The sequence below is a fragment of the Leuciscus leuciscus genome, assembly GCF_965113295.1.
Source record: "Leuciscus leuciscus genome assembly, chromosome: 18".
NCBI lineage: Eukaryota > Metazoa > Chordata > Actinopteri > Cypriniformes > Leuciscidae > Leuciscus > Leuciscus leuciscus.
The window spans coordinates 1,015,282-1,027,612 of NC_138742.1; positions in this window are offsets into that span (position 1 = coordinate 1,015,282).

Consider the following 12,331-nt stretch of genomic DNA (forward strand, 5'->3'; position numbering starts at 1 on the left):
TTCTCAGGGATGATTCAGTCCAGGTTCCACTTTTTGCCTCTATAGTAGATGATGCTTCTGAGTCACTGTACTACAGCTATGATTTTGATGGCATTGTGGTTCAGCTAGCTTATGTGAGCTACATCACTGCTGGACTTCATTACTTGTTTGTTGGTAAAGTCGATGGCTCCAAAGTATGCAACCACTGGCACCTGATAAAGAAGCATCTGGACCTTCAACATTACAGTGCTGACGGGGTCAGTGCTTTGAGGAAAAGTGTGGGCATTGTCCTGGCCTTTGTGGATGGGGGATATTTCCTGATTCTCACCGGTGTCCCCGATAACCCTAACAGTGCTCACCCTATGTTTCCGGAGTGAGATGATCGTCAAGGCCCATGCCATTGGCCTGATCAATGCACTGTTCCAGAACTTCTCATTGAGACTGAGAAGTCTTCCACCACAAGATCTGCAGCGACCTACAATTCAAAAGAACAATCTTGCAAACTTGGGCAGGATGAAAATTTTGCACGATGACCAAAAATTCATCCTCCGACTCTTTCATCAGTCTTTACTATCTGTCAATGAAGACATAGAAATGGCAATCATTCTGACCATCAGCAAATTTGGACAGAAGGATGATCGATGGTTCGATCTCAGCAAGCTGGTGCATGAACATGGCATCGTCAACGTGTCATACCATGTTGCCTGCAACATACGTTCGCAGGACCCATCTGTTGACCTCTTGTGGTCTAGGTGTGGTCTCCAGGAGGTGGTTGGTCAGCGTGGAACTCTCTTCCCTGTGTACTCCATGGCTGAAACTGCAAATTTCCAATCCAACCTCGACCAGATGCCACTTGATGTTGGTGAAATTCTTTCCCAGGTTGTGCGTCATGACAACTGCAAGGTCAATTTCTTGCAGTTGTATGCTGTGACTCCGCACTGTCACCAGGCCAACCCTGCTAAGCACCCTGTCAGTAGGGTGATCACTACGTGTGATCTTCACATCGATAAGCATCGGCGGATGCTTCTCCAGGATGCTAAAAGGTATGTGGACCATGTGGATGACCTGGCACTCAAAACTGATTCAAGGACCTTCGTGAGGCTGGAGGGTGTGTTCCTTGTTCGTCCTGGATTTCCAGAGGTTTTAGATGCCATCAGTTTCTTCGATCAGATGATGTTGGACAACTTATTTGAAACGGTCCCGATGCTCATACCCTTTAAAGACAATGAGGATGGCTTAGGGTTAAGGCATATTGTGAAGCCAGTAGCTACCTACCTGAGTAGCACACTCTTTGATCTTCTCCACAATCAGAAAGTGCTTGGTGGATATGAAAGTTCCTGGAAGGCATTCCAGCTGGAACTGGCTGTTGAGCTTTTTTTGGGGGACGGCCAATGTGTGCAACATCAAGGCAGTATGCCTCCCCCCTTGGTGTCTGTTCCACTAATGCCAACAGCTTATCCCACATGAGGGGATTTTTAGGCCTGAGTCCGATCGGATCAGCAAGTGTGGGTGAAGGTCCTCCTCCCCTTGAGACATGGATAAAAGAGGAACTCTATATTCTGCGCCTCTTTCCGTTCACAGATTGCCTTCTGGCCGGCCCACAAGTGGTGGGTGAAGAGTTGGTGAGGATCCTTCTGTCAGACCTATTTGAGAGGAATGACCGGATTCCGATGGACTCTTGGAAAGGGCCTGACCGTTCAATCGGGCATTTGACTGACTGCCGGACGGTTGGTGAGTTGTCAAGGGAGGTCTGTGAAAGTAAAGGGTTGGGCTATCCACACACGTTTGGCAGGGCCGTGGAAATGGTGACTTCCATTTGCTTAGATCCTGTCCGTTGTTTGGAGTTCGGGTTGTCCAAGCTGAAGTTCTTTACAAAAATAAAATATTGGGATGAGAACCGCAATCGGAAGGCACGCTGGAACTTCAAGGACTTCGTCGAGCTCTACCGCCCAAGTCAAGTTCCATCTGCTGCGTCTCGAGCAGCCGCTTACCTTGGAGACGTCTGCGCTAAGATTGAGGAGTTGGATCTGTCCTACTCACGGAACTTAGTGAAGTATCGGGAGCATGGGATGCCATGGTTGGAGACGTGCCTAGAGAGGCTGCCAAAGTGTTTGCCCAAAGACTGATTAATGACGGTGTTGGCCTTCCTCGGCTGTGTTGGGATGATCCACAATGGTGACTTTGTGTCCTTCCAAAAACTTGGAGAGTTGGAGTGCCAGCTTCCCGTAACCCAGAGGCACATGAAGGAGTTGCGGATCCTGTCCCAACTTCTCTTGGTGCAGTCTTCTGCAGTCTGGAGATTCCACGAGTCAATACCTACAAAGTTGGTCCTGCCTCCAGTTGTGCCACCTAGACCGGACCATCCACGTCCTCCTGTAGCCCAGGAAAGAAGAGAAGTGGCCGACTTCGAGGTTGATGAGGAACCTGAAGAGGAGTTGATCGAAAGGATCCAGCCATCCACAGTTCCTGCCAGTGCGAATGCTAGGTGGACAGACCTGGAGACTGGCTACATCAATGTGAGCCGTGATATGAGCCACATCAGAGCCTATGACGAATACCTGAGGCGCTGCAAAGAGAATTCCGTGGCTGTCCGAACGTTCAGTGCGTTCAAAAGAAAACGCCAGCGTCTGATGTCAGATGTGTGATTCACACACATCTTTTTTTTTTTCATGTTCTAAATGGTTACTTTTTTGGAAAACAATCTACTTCAAAGTGAAGATTTTTTGTTAGGTTTTTGAATTTATTTTACTTTTCCTGTTTTGGAGAATAATCTACCTCAAAGTGAAGATTTTTTTGTTGTTTTTTTAAAAAGTATTTTACTTTATTTTCCCTTTTTTTTCTAACGCAAGTAGATTGTTAACAAATGGTTCGATCATGCAAAAAAATAAATAAAAAAATAACATAAACCACCCCCCAAAAAAACAAAAAAAATTTACCTAAAAATTACAAAAAATTATACATATTTTTAACCCAGCCTCTGACATTACACAAAGCAGTGTAATGTCAGTGCCGGTCCCAAGCCCGGATTAATGGGGAGGGTTTTTACTCACTTAGGGTTAGAGGAATGAAACATCCATACACTTATACAAAGATTAGGGGAATGAAAATCCAGCCAGTGTGGGCTTTATGCAAGAAAATGAATGGTTTGGTTAGGTTTTAGTGGTTTTGGAAGGGTCTGTGGTCCTGGTTTTGAGTGGTTTGGGTTAGGTTTTAGGGGTTTTTTTTGGGTGGGACTTGTGTTTGAGTTGGGTGGGACTTGTGTTTTTTTTTGGGTGGGACTTGTGTTTGAGTTGGGTGGGACTTGTGTTTTTTTTGGGTGGGACTTGTGTTTTTTGGGGGGTGAGACTTGTCTGTCTTGGGTGGGACTTGTGTTTGACTTGGGTGGGACTTGTGTTTGATTTGGGTGGGACTTGTGTTTGATTTGGGTGGGACTTGTGTTTTTTTGGGGGGTGGGACTTGTTTGACTTGGGTGGGACTTGTGTTTTTTGGGGGGGTGGGACTTGTGTTTGACTTGGGTGGGACTTGTGTTTGACTTGGGTGGGACTTGTGTTTTTTTGGGTGGGTGGGACTTGTGTTTTTTTGGGGGTGGGACTTGTGTTTTTTTGGGGGGTGGGACTTGTTTGACTTGGGTGGGTGGGACTTGTGTTATTTTTGGGTGGGTGGGACTTGTGTTTTTTTGGGGGGTGGGACTTGTGTTTGACTTGGGTGGGACTTGTGTTTTTTTTGGGTGGTTGGGGATTGTTTTTTTTGGGTGGGACTTAAAAAAGCAGATCTAGCAGTTTTTAAGGCCTTTATGTACGCAATCGTTCTCTCTAAGACATAACTGAACATTTATTTAACCATGGCAAAAGTACATTTCTTACTTATGTAAATTTTTCATGGTTTTTGTGTTTATTTAAAAAAAAAAACTGATATTATTTTAATCTCCAATCTGTTATTTAAAAGTCGAGATAGTTCTTTAATGCTTCGCTAGCTAGCAGAAGACACTTGCCAGGGTTACATTTACATTTAGTCATTTAGCAGACGCCTTTGTCCAAAGCGACTTACAAATTAGGACAAAATTCAGCGAGTCATCATAAAGAGGCAAAAGCAACAACAACGCAAGAAGTGCTCAAAATACGAAGTTCAGGTATTATTCAGAGTAGTATAAGCCTGATAAGTGATGTTTCAAAGGGAAAGGAAATTATTTTTTTTAATTTTTTTTCCTATAAGGTTAAGTGCTCACGGAAGAGATTGGTTTTCAGCTGTCTTTTGAATGTTGTCAGGGATTCTGCATTCCGGATGAGGGTGGGGAGAGCGTTCCACCAGCATGGAACTGTGAATGAGAATGTTCTGGAAAGTGATTTTGTGGCTTTCTGTGATGGAACCACGAGACGTCGCTCGTTGACCGATCGTAGGTGTCTGGTAGGGATGTAGACTCGTAGGAGTGAGTGAAAGTAGGAGGGAGCTGAGCCTGTGATAGTTCTGTAAGCAAGCGTCAGTGCCTTGAACTTGATGCGAGCAGCGAGAGGTAGCCAGTGCAGAGAGATGAACAGAGGAGTGACGTGGGCCCTCTTGGGCTCGTTGAAGACAAGACGAGCTGCAGCATTCTGGATCATCTGTAGGGGTTTGGTTGCACATGCTGGAAGTCCAGCCAGAAGAGCATTGCAGTAGTCAAGCCTAGAGATGACCAGGGCCTGGACGATAAGTTGTGTTGCATGCTCAGTTAGGTTAGGTTAAATCCCAGATCTGCAGAATGGGAACGTCGTAACCATAGACTGTAAAAAAATATGGACGTTAGGGGTGGGCAAAAAAATCGATTCACATATGAATCGCGATTCAAACGTTACCGATTTAAAATCGATTCATAGAATTCCAAAAATCGATTCTTGTTTTTTTTTTTTTTTTTTTTTTTTTTTAATATACATTTTTTGGTATTGTCCTGAAATGAGTTTAGCTTGCCATTCCCATAGATGGCACTGCATCGAATTCACACTTACGCCTGCACATTCTTGTCATAGCCAAAAGAAGAAGTGCAGCAGAAGCGAAGCGGAGCAGAAGGAAGGCTGGCTGGCTGGCTGGCTTTGTGGCGTGTCTGTTTTTATTTCGGCTCCCATGTTAACAGGTTAGAGCTTGCACACAGCCTGCGTGACACGCACAGGTGTGGCCCGAGTCGTGCGGAAAACGTGTGCATGCTAGAAATAGAACCGACGCCTATTTTTCTCGCGACACGCAAGCGTGTTGGAAGCGTTTCCAGGCAAAATAGAATGTTTATATGTCATTTTGACACGAATATTCATATTAATAAATGACATTTTGATGTTTGAAAGTCTAGGTTTTGACATAAATGCAGATATAATGTAGGCTTATTGTATTTTTTTTTTTTTTTGATTTTCAAAAATTGCACCTGTCAATACAGAACGAAATATTCTGTAGCCTATTTTGCCGTCAATAGCCTACTCATTAAACTACATTTAGCAGTATTGTTTGTTTAATCTGACTACAGCACTTTAAAGCTAAATGTAAAAAATAAAATAAAATAAAAAAAAAAGTAAAAAAAAAAGTATTTAAGTTTTAATTTAAACTTGAATTAAATGTATTCGAAAGCTGGCCAAAGCTTGGCACTTTGCACTGTTTAGTTGCAAAAGTTTTTATGAAGACAAAGTAATATCAAACTTCATTTAATTTGTTATTTATTTTCTTTTAAATTGTATGTCTACTGCAATCACACAGGAAAAAGTCAACTACATTTACATACTGTGAATCGTTTTTTGAATCGAGAATCGTTTTTGAATCGAAAATCGATTTTGAATCGAATCTTGAGACTAAAAATCGGTATCGAATCGAATCGTGAAATTTTCTGAATCGTGCACCCCTAATGGACGTAGTGTCCGTGACGTCACCCGTAGGTTTCTGAAGAGCATTTTTGAAGCCTAAAGTGGGCGAAGCCGGCCGTCGCCATCTTGGCCTTGCGTCACTCCCGGATAACAGAAAATGGGCAAAGAGGCTGAGGAGCCTGGCTATCTGAAATCACGCCCACCTAGCTCGACCATAGACAGCATAAGAAGAGCTCGACGTTATCGAGTTAGCTTATGCTACGGACAGTACCAAGTCTGCGACTGCACAGGGCCTCACGCTAAAGTGACAGTTCATGATGTAAAGCCAATTAAAAGTTCCTATTTTTGCCCTTCGAAATATTTTAATAGTTAAAAGACATGGCTACAAGTGAGACTGTGTATCGTGATTCTGTACTATTCTGCTAGTTGAAAATGTATTATGCAGTAACTTAATATTACTCTGAGAGAGTGTGTGTGACAGTGATTTATGTGCATACATGTCAGTCACTCTTTTTTTATAGTCTATGGTCCGTCAGCGCGGCATCGCTCGTCAAGTTCGTAGAGATGAGCTAATTCAGTCCATTTTAAATTCTGATTTTGGCTGCCTCTCAAATGGGTTAAACCAGTGGTTCTCAACCCGCGGGCGGCCCGTCACAAATGCTGATGTGGCCCATGCTGACCACGTAAAAAAAAAAAAAGAAAATAATAATTATTAATAACTTATAGTTTTACAATTCATATTTCATTATTGTTTTTTTAAATGTATTAAACCAATAAAAGTTTGAACAATATTTATTTTTTTGTAAAATAATTTTGGTGATCATGTGGTTTCAGATATGCGCAGTACTGACGCAACTATGAACTGACAATTACACAGTTAACGCACACAATTACAAGCGCGCGCTCTGGCAGATTTAAAACTCATCAATTAACGATCAAAATGGACAAATTTGTTATTAGAGGAGAAAAAATATGCGAGGAAAATACTGATAAAGGAACACATGCAAACAAGAAGAGTCGTAGCATCAGCAGTGAAGGTAGGAAAGTGATTGAAGAATGGAAGAATCAGTTTGCTGTCAACGAGCGAGATGGACAGCCTTTCTGCTTGCTCTGTAATAAAATACTGGGCGTGTGCAAAACTTACAATCTCAAAAGGCATTTCGATACCACCCATGCAACTTTTGACACGAAATATCCACCTGGATCTCAGGAAAGAGCTTTCAAGATAACTAGTCTTGAAAAAAATGCCATTGTTGAACAGAATACAATGCGAGCTAGCTTAAAAGTGTCTCAGGCCGTGACATTAGCAACGTTCAAAATTTCCTGGCTCCTTGCCAAACACGGCAAACCATTCAGTGATGGAGAGCTAGTTAAGAACTGTTTTCTGGAATCACATTGTCTGTTTGATGATCTGAGCAACAAGAGCGAGATAATTCGCAGGATAAAAAGTTTACAGCTCAGCAATGACACAGTTACTCGTCGAATTTCTGAAATGTCTGAGAATTTGACAGAACAACTAAAAACTAAACTAGCCACTGCTTCAGCACTCAGTTTGGCTGCGGATGAATCGACAGACATCGGAGATGTTGCTCAGCTTTGCATTTGGGTAAGATGTGTGAATTCAGAGACTTTTGAGGTTACAGAAGATTTATTGGCATTGAAATCGCTACATGAACGAACAAGGGGCGAGGACATTTATAGAGCACTTAGTGAAGCATGCAAAGACATGAACGTACCGGAATCCTCAGTTGTCTCCATCACTACTGATGGTGCGCCCTCAATGACGGGAAAACACAAGGGTCTCGTAGCTGAAATGCGAAAAATCTCCCCTGACTTGTTGGCATTTCACTGTATTGTGCATCAACAAGCACAATGCAGCAAGTTAGTTGATGGATACTTCGTGGAGGTTATGAACACTGAGGTCAAGGTGGTCAACTTCATTCGAGCGCGGCCTCTAATGCGCCGCCGTTTTATTACTTTGTTGGGCGAACTGGACAGTGCTTACGGAGACCTCATTCTGCACAGTGAAGTGAGATGGCTAAGTCGGGGAAAAGTCTTGCATCGCTTTCTGGCTGTACTCCCCGAGATAGTAAACTTTCTTAATGACATCGGCGAGGGAGAAAGATTTCCAGTCTTGAGAGACAATCTGTGGAAAACAAACGTTGCTTTTCTTTCAGACGTCACAGCTCACCTAAACAAGCTGAACTTACAACTTCAAGGTGACGAAAAACATGTTGATGACCTGTTGGGCTGTGTTGAGAGTTTCAAAATGAAGCTAGGACTGTACACTGCACAACTCAAAGATGATGATTTAACTCACTTTCCACTTCTGAATGACGTGTGTGAGGGTGTACTGGACATACAACAGAAAGAACGATTCGTTAAAACTGTCAGTCAAATGCAGGAAAAATTCACCTCTCGTTTTTCTGATTTTGAGAGAATAAAATCTGCAGGACATTTCATCAGAGAGCCATTGACTTTCCCTGTGGAAAAAATCAAGGACTTGGCTGCAACTTTTGGTTTGTCCCGCCGTGCACTCGAAGATGAACTGATGGATGTTCAGGCAAGAGGACACAGCCATACCGCGCAACAGTCATCCTCAGTTACAGAAATGTGGCGAAACATCTCTGGACAAAACCTCAGATTATTAAGTTCAAAAGTGCTTTCCATATTTGGGTCGACATACATTTGCGAACGCACATTTTCTGCAATGATGCGCATCAAGTCACGTTTCCGTGCGCGTCTTACAGACTGCAACTTACAGTCGCAACTTCATTTTGCTGTTACTCCTTTTGAGCCAAATTTCACCAAACTGGTCTGCTCCCGACAACATCAGGTGTCCCATTAATGGTAAGTAGAATTATACTCTCTAATAATAATAATAAATCTAACTGTAATCATTTAGATACCTTAATATCTGGTTAGTTTGCATTGGTGACGCCAAATGTAAATGATATGCGGCCCGTGAAACTTGAACTTAGACATAGTGCGGCCCACTGAAAAAAAAGGTTGAGAACCACTGGGTTAAACCATAGATATATTGCCTATGAAGTTCAAGTAAATGCGCTAGAAAATCCGCGCTCATTCAAGGATGTGCATTTATAGCATGGAGGGAGAAAGCGGCGACACCTGCAGGATTTCATCTGACGGTACATAAGCATATCATAATCTATCTGTTCCGTGAGAGCAGAACGAACGAGCCTTTATTGACGTTTTTAAATCTGAAAACTCCAAAAAGCAACGAAATTGTCAGACATCCATTAGTGCATGTTCACAGAGGAAAACAACTGAAATACAGCGCTGGGGTGCGTTTCCCGTACAACTATAGCTCGCTGCTTAACTACCATAGTACGATGCATCGTTGGAGAAATCAACTAGCTAGTCACGACTGTTTCCCGAAACCATATGTCGCAAAGTATCGTTCAACCATGATGGTTTATGACGTCTCGCACGTGGTGGACTAATAACTTATTTTAATTAATCAGTTTGAGATCGAATTAACGCTAGATAACGTCATATAAGTTACAGACTTGGCATCTGAAGACCATTTCTAATTTTTCTCAGTTATTTTGCTTTATTACCAGACTGGGTTGAGGCCGCGGGTTGAGAACCACTGGTTTAACCCATTTGAGAGGCGGCCAAAATCAGAATTTAAAATGGACTGAATTAGCTCATCTCTACGAACTTGACGAGCGATGCCACGCTGACGGACCATAGACTATAAAAAAAGAGTGACTGACATGTATGCACATAAATCACTGTCACACACACTCTCTCAGAGTAATATTAAGTTACTGCATAATACATTTTCAATATTTGGCTCGTTCTTACATAGTAGAGCACGTTCGCACATGCGCAGTCTTCAAAAACGGTGCTTTAAATGTCTTGACAAACTAAAAGACGTAAATTACATTTGTATGTATTTTAAATAAATAACACGGGTTGTACTGAATGTCAGCTTGCTTATTTTGCTAAAGATAAGGATTTATTCAGTCTACATCTCATGTAAACTAGAAACTATGCTTCTAACCACAGCTCGAGAGCTGTCGTTCCAACCACACAAGTTTGCGATGCTGTTTGCGAACATTCGTTGGAACTTGGAACGATGGTTTCGGGAAACACCAAATCGTTGAACTATGATGATAACGACGGAACTTGCGACCATAGTTGGCTAACGATGCTTTCGGGAAACGCACCCCTGGTTGTTCTCTCGAACGATACTCGACGACAACGACGGAATCCTAAGCCGTGGGCGAAGTAATGGGTGTATTAAATTGTATGAAATAATCCCGAAAAAAAGCACAAACACTGCAGAGAAGGCAAGTTCAGCAGCTAACATATGCTGAGGTGAAGTGACGGCTAGTAACAGCAGACAAACGGCTAGCATTGACATCAGCGGCAGTCCACCTGTCACTCAAGTGGCCACACCCTTAATTATGCAGAACTTTAAATATTAATCCACTAAACGGATGAGTTCCCGAAAAATTCACCCCCCTCACATTTGTTATGAAGGGCAAAATTAGCTGTATAGACCAAAGCCACATAGAGATCCAGGATGTGAACATGTTTTTTTCTGCTGTAAAGTTGGTAATTTTAACATGGGGGAGATACAGATTTGACTCACTTCTGCAGCCAGCCTCAAGCGGCCAGTCAATGAATTGCAGTTTAACTCACTTCCGTGTTGGTTTCAAGAGAGAGACGGGGAGGTTGCCGCTTGGTCGTAACATTGCGTTACAATGAGCCCCTGTTAGAACTATGCTATTCTATTCTATACTTTTATGAGTTCTATTGAGAAACCATGAGAAAAAGGTAAATAGAGACTGAGAGTCAATGTTATATATACATGTACATTATACATGTATCAAATTTGTTTATTTTTAATTATGAAAAAATGCCATTATTTTATATGAAAAAGTTTTTAATTGTATTTTATTGAGAAAATATTTTAGTTTGTCTTTATTAGTTCATCTTTATTTGTTTATTAGATCAGATAACATTTTAAGCTGTCATATGGTCATGTTACAACATACCCCACCTATGGGGCATGTTGTCACATTTCACTTCCATTCTTTCGAGGCAAATCAAAAAAATATACATATATACACACAGTTAACTAATGTTAACAAATACAACCTTTGATTTTAATAACGTATTAGTAAATGCTGAAATTAATATTAAGTAAGATTAATAAATGCTGTAGAAGTATTGTGCATTCTTAGTTCATGTTAACTAAAGTAGTTATCTAATGTTAACTAATGAACCTTATTGTAAAGTGTTACCACATAATTTATGTGACAATAGGCTACCTCGAGTTACACAGTAATCAACAATCAGTTAATGATGAACATAGGGATTTACCAGCACTTGATCGATATCGAGACAAATTTAAGTGAATTATAATCGAGTTGGTCTATATATTGTTACATTTAGAAAATGAACACCTTGCACGTGCTCTACACTGAGGTAAAATATTTGTGGTGGTTTCTGTAGTTTACGCCACTTCACCAATAGGTGGCGCCACACGTCCATCGAGTGTCTTTACAAGCAGGTCGATCTGATTCATACACGAATATTACGATCATTCATTTACATTTACATGCAGACATTTTGAACAGGATGATCTGGGAATATTATTATTGTATCCTGTGTAAAATATGTCTATCTTCGGAAGGGCAGTACTAAAATGAATGGGTCATTGTTATCCTTTTGTTAATGTTGGTTAATTAACTAACAATGATGAGCAATATATTTGTTACAGTATTAATCTCTGTTAACATTGTCATTGTTAGTTCATGTCAGCTGAGGTCCATTAAATATCAAATACAACCCATGTATTAATAAATGTTAAAATTAACATCAACTAAGATTTTAAATGCTTTAGAAGTATTTTTCATTGTTATTTCATGTTAATTAATTGAACCTTATTGTTGCTACAAAAAAAAAGACCCAATTTTGTATCGCGTATTTATATAAATAAGGGAGACAAAAGGAGTATGCAAACTAATGCACTCAGCTTTTATAGTTTTTAAACTGTTCTGTGTGACAACTAGCCCCGGTGTCCCCTAAGTGTTTGTTTTATTTATTTTTTAAAACAACATTACAAGATAAACAGAGAAAAAAAAAAAGTATAAAGATATACAATATATATAAGATTCATAGTATTTTTCGCAACTTTAAGAGACTTCATTAAAAGAGTGAGTTCGTTCCAGAAAACCTTGTAGGCTATCAACATTTATGAATAAAGAATTTTTCGGATCGGAATAATAAAGTTTGCAAAATTGTCAATACTTTTATCTTTATGAACATAATAACAAATAATTTCCCCCCTAAGAGCAGTGAATATATGATGTTGGACGTGTCTTCAGAGCTCATGTGATGCCGCTGCTGTCCGCGGTGCTGAACACCTCCACTAACTGCTCTTTCTGAAGCTCTGCTCTCAAATAATACTTACAATAAACGGTGATTTATTGGTTCGTAATATCTGATTCTTCTGTGGATCATCATCCGCGCGCGCTCAGGGCGGGTCGTGTGACGTC